This window comes from Pinus tabuliformis, chromosome Q (genome assembly GCF_031772625.1).
Source record: "Pinus tabuliformis cultivar Carrire ecotype Pingquan chromosome Q, CPIR1, whole genome shotgun sequence".
Lineage (NCBI taxonomy): Eukaryota > Viridiplantae > Streptophyta > Pinopsida > Pinales > Pinaceae > Pinus > Pinus tabuliformis.
The window spans coordinates 681,778,513-681,784,512 of NC_142296.1; positions in this window are offsets into that span (position 1 = coordinate 681,778,513).

Below are 6,000 nucleotides of genomic sequence, written 5' to 3' on the forward strand. Positions count from 1 at the left end.
ACTAGACCCAATGAAGAGAAATCCACCTCTTGGCTTTACTGTATATCTCGCCATTCACGACAAGGATTCTTGGGCCCACCGAGGCACACAATTTAGCTTTACCACAACCCATAGTCTGGTTTAGGGGTTACTAAGCCAATGTATTTACCGTGATCTACAATCTGATTCAGGGACCACTAGGCCATATTTTTGTCAGTTCGGAGATCCACCCCACTCAACTTCGAATCCATCTGGCCATCACACATTAACTGAATATGAGAAACCCATCTCATCAAAGTTATCAGGAAATGGAAAGGCTAGGCTGAAGAATACTGTCACACTTGGAAAATCCAATGCCATGATAGAAAAGAACTAGATGCAATACCATGCATGCCAAATCTAGCAAGGAAAATACACATGCAAGTCGATACCTGCAATGAATCCTGTTGTATCTGCTTAATCCTACCTAAGCCTAGTTGATCTTTGCTTCCTCTTGCCTTCTTTTCCTTTCTTGCTCCAATGCCAAAGTACTCCAAGAAAACTCTAAGTGTCCAAGAGTGAGAGAGAGAGAGAGATAGAGAGATAGAGAGAGAGAGAGAGAGAGAATAGAAGAGAGAGCTCTAAAGCTAAATTGAAAAAAGGTTGCTAATTGATCCTCAGAAGCCTTTTTATCAATGAGGCCTCTATTTTATTCATTTTCGATCATTTTCCTTCAATTTCATCATCACATGCAACTTGTGACCTTTCAACTTACTTTTCTCCTAATTTCCATTATTTTCATAAATAAAAGTGCCAAGAATGTCAATTTGCCATTCCAAAGCCTTAACCATTGCCTTTGCCAATTTCCCTAGCCATAAACAACCAAATGAACACCCTCTAGGATGTCCTACCCAACATTCAACTTGGAATACATGTCCCATCATCTATGGCCTTATATATATTTTACAGGAATTTTCACTAAGGATGTTACATTAAGCTTCACTTCTTTAGTAAGAAAAAAAAAAATTAGATGTGACTAGAAACACAAGGAAAATGCTCAAAACTTCAACAAAAATTTCTCTACAGTTTACGATCAGAAATTGCTGAATTATTTCCAATTTCCTTAGAAATGTCCAAAGAATTTTTTTCCTTCCCCATTGGTTCCACATATTGAAAACCTTCGTTGGGCTGCGAAAAATGTTATCTAGTAATTGTAAGCAATATTAAAGTATAGATTTATCTAGTATAGATTTATTTATGACAATAGGGGTCAAAAGAATACCAAAGGCCGCCAAAAATTGAGTGAATTCATAGTAGTGAAAGAATTGGCCTCTAACCATGTCTGTCACTTCAAAGATGAAATTTGGCGAGAGCTATCTTCACTTTTAGGTTTTTAGCACCAATATTCATCATCTTATTACGCATAAGGGAATGTATAAGATCAAGTTATCAATAAGATCCTTGAGAGCATGCCTTCATGAATAGTAACTAAGCATAGAACTAGCTGGAATTTAATGCTCTTTCCTGTGTTATGGGCCTATTAAAATTATGTTAAGAATGCCAGCGATGTTCCCTCCTTTTCATTTTGTACATGGGGAATAGGCACTAACAATCGAGTGCCAAATTCCCTACCGTCACCTTGCCATCGAAATCCACCTAAATACTTTTCCATTAGAAAAGTGACTCATTGTGTTGGAATGCATCAATGAAGACCATTAAGTTTATTTTTAAACCATTGAGGTGGCTCAAAGGTGCACATTAAGTTTCTTTTTAAACCATTGAGGTGGCTAAAAGGTGCACCAAAGCCCAGTCATACTACAAGGTCCTCCCTCGTGTCTATCATGAAGGTGATCTAGTTCTCGTCTATGGTCAAACCCATGATTTTATGGGACATGAAAAGTTTGAACCCTTATGGGGAGGCCCTTACATTGTAAAAAAGTGTTTAGGTAAGGGGTTATACATGGGCACTCCAACACCATTACCCCTTTTCATTTTGGTGCATATTATATTGCATCTCCTTCACATTGGGAGTCTAGTTTGGCTTCATACTAAAGCCAACATCATTCATGTTTCTCATTTGCACAACAACAACCCATGTCCCCTTGGACTCCCACCTCTTATAACCTCTTATTTTACCCTAAGAGGGCCTTGTACCACTTGTACTCGGTTTGGTCAGTGGTAACATCATTGACTCGTCCCTTCTCAAAGAATCATATACGAGTCACCATTATGTCCCATGGAGTCTTTTAAAAACCTCATTTCTTCCTATTATAATATATTAGCATCTCCATGTGTTATAACCATCCTGCATTGTTGGGGTTTGACCTCTAGATGTCTTTATCCACATTTGAAAAGCTTATTTTTGAGTAATTGATCAACCCATTGGAACTTTTCTAGTTGTTTCTAGATCAACCTTATATGTTATTCTTTGACAAGGGAAGTCATAAGCTCACCCATCAGACCACTTTCTTTACACCCTTAGTGTCACTCTTTTTTTGTCACATTATCCTATATTCCTCATGCCTTTGTTGGGGACTCGTCATTACCACATCTTTGGTTGGCCCTCCTTTGTTGAATTCAACACATTTATTTTTGGAGAGTGGCTTAGAGGGTAGTGTACCTTGGATCAAGTTTCTTCATTACTAGGTTTCTTGGATGAAGACAAGGGACCCATCATTTCCCTTTGAGTTGGTTATTTCTCAAGTGCTCGACTCCAAATCATTTTTGCATAATCAATAATCATACACTTGATGGTACAATGTTTATACCAAAATTCTTTGGGCATGTATGAGATGTTCTCAAACCTTAGGAGGGGGTTTCCCTTTAGGTAGTCCCCCACATGCCCGACCATCGACAATTCATGATCCAACCTCAGATCATGTTCAGTGGATTTCATTGGCTTGGTTTCCACCATTAGCAGAGTCCATTGCATGAGTTCCCATTGAGATGGTTCATTCAAATATTCAGACCCCTTTCATATTTAGCAGGGCTTTTCCAGTTTTTACCTTCCCTTCTCATCAATATGGGGACATTTGGTCCTATGTACCCAACTCGATAGTAGTCGTTGTACTAGTCCTAGCCATTTTATTCCAGACACATGTATATGGGACTACGTGTTTCATTGTATCATTTTCTGGCCCATTAATTTCAACACATTATGTACTATACATTATTTTTCTCAAACCCACTTTGTTGGGCACACCATTATTCTTTGTACACAATTATCTCAGTGAGTATGGGTATGCCTCCCTCACCTCATTGAGATCATGCACACCCACTTGCATTAGGGTAATTTTGAGGTAAAAAATGGGCCACAAAATGGAAAATGTATTAAAAAAATGAACTTTAAAATAACCAATATGATTGAAGATGATGATGTCATCCCGAAGGGAAAATATTTTTGAGGGAAAAGAATAAAGCTATTTTTTTCATCGTACTTTTAACTTATTGCCTTGTAGGGTAAATTAAATTTCAAGTGTGTACACTTGTTGGATGAAGAATTAGATTTCACATCCAACGAGTACCCACTCTGCATACTTTTGAGTAAATCCACATTGATAAAAAATCAAAATACATGAAAATTTATATTTGAAACACATTTTTTTTTGTATTTTGATTTTTTGTCAATGTGGATCTACTCAAAAGTATGCATAGTGGATATTTGTTGGATGTGAAATTTAATTTTTCATCTAATGAGTGGACACAATTCGAATTTGAGAAAACCTACAAGGAGATAAGTTGAAGATAGAATTTAAAAAGATAGTTTTCTTTATTTTCTCTTAAAATTTCATAACTCTTATTTTATTTTTTTACTATTATTTCATTAGTTTCATTAGGAGGCCCATTTTAGACCTCAAAATTTTCCCTAAAGAATAATTTTCATTGACAAGTGGTATTACTTCCTCCTCACATGGTTCATCTCCTAACAATCGTGGTTCTCTCCGTCTCTCTCCATGACACCTCCATGACCACTTCTTGTGTCTAGTGAAAGGAAAATCACAATGTATTTTGGTTATATAATGTGCTCCTAAGACTCATACATTGGGGGGTAATCTGTTATCACCTAAAAGGTGATCACCTAGCCATAATATACTAGATTGATTAAAATACACCATTTATAATGGGTTTTACACATTAAAGCCCAGTTTCACCTTAGGAAATAACCCAAGGAACCAATTTTCCTAAGTTATTTCCATTTAATTAATTTAGCCACATGAGAATTACCTGTAAATTCATTAATTTTATGTTATTATTGTATTTTTACCTACTAAAGAAAAAATAATTAAAAATAATTACTCACATTTCTAGTTTTATAGGAATAATTCAATAAATAATTTATTTATTGGTTATTCCTTAATCCTCTAAAAATTCTCATATTAATAATTTATTAAATCAATTTTTAATAATTATTTCTAACTCATTTGACTATTTCACCTCTAAGTAATTTAATAAACCCATTTGTTTATTAATTATTTCTTATTTATTTCACCAATTTTTATTAATTAACTCAATCAATCATTATTTTTGTAGTTAGTTATCTAAATAAAGGTTATTGATAGTGTTGTCTAAACATGCTACTTTTTTGTTTTTGGTTGGAACATGACCAAATCGGTTTTGGACTGATCTTAATTTTTGTTGTTTAAAATGGGTTTTCAATTGCATATATGTATTCAACATCCTGAAAAACCCACGTGGCACTCAGATTATGGAGAGTTTACTACTCAAACTTGTGATTCCAAGAAATCCCCGCTGGATTATGGGAAAATTAGACGTGAAAATATGTCAGAAAACCATCCAAAACATAGAATAGAAAGACTATGAAATTATTGACCATTTCTTGGACCTTTTCCTCTCATAAATAATAAAATAATACCAAAAGTGGTTAGATTTTGATTTGGTCAAGGAAATGTTTTATTATTTGACGATATCAAATCTTATCCACTATTTTATTATAAATAGAGAGGTTTTATCCACTCATTTTTACCATGACCATTTCATCAACAAACATTTTATTCTTTTCCATTTGAGCTCTCCATTAGAGTCTCACTATACTATTTTTCTCTCTGGATACCTTGAAAGGAAGGATCCATTATAGAAGCAAAAAAGGGATAAAAGAACCCAACCGGGGAGGATATTTCAATCCACGTTCGTGCATATTTCTCCCTAGGTGATATATTTCCATATTATAATAAAATATTTTTCATTAGATATGGGTAATATTTTTTATGTTTTAGATTCTATTTGTTGCAACAAACTTCCTGTTATTTTCTTTCTAATTTTGTATAGTTGGTGTCATCATATTCACCATTACCATTTTAGGGTTTTAAACTCCACTTTGTTGTTATACTACTTATAGCCACAGTAGGAAAAGTGTTTTTTTTTCTAACCCTTATGCAAGAAACTGACTAACGTAGGTTGATCCACAAGCTTCCAACTCATGACCAATGTTTAACTCATGATGTGTGAGGGAGAAATGAGTAACAAACATTATATGTGATTTTTGGAGCAATGAAGACGAATTTGGGAATTCCATTGCAATGGTTTTGTGTAGAATGAGCCCAATTAGGTGACAATTATGTAGATTTCCCAAAAAGTGTATGATTTGGGAGCTATGAGCAGTTCTATAAAGACAGACTTTTTCTCTTATAGTCGTTTTCCACATAATGTCCCATATAGACCATCCAGTTAGCAAGGATATCAAATAAAAAACTTTCCAAATGGTTGTACGTTAGGAAATGATATGTAATCAGATCTTGAGTTGTCTCTCTAACCAAGATCTACCAAAAATGAAATAAGACAATATTTTGTAAAATTATTTATAGTTTGAAAGTTTGGTTTTTTGGGAATAATTTTCAATCCATCCTTTCCCACCTTGTAAATGTATGGGAAAATAACAAAGGAGGATAATTAACAATATAATATTTTTAGTTTTGGATATTGTCAATCCAATTGTTGGGTGCTTCTGCATTTCTATGCACTTTTGAGATAGAGTGACAAACCTATTTGCTAGTATTCTTAATGATTTGATTGTGATTAAGTTTT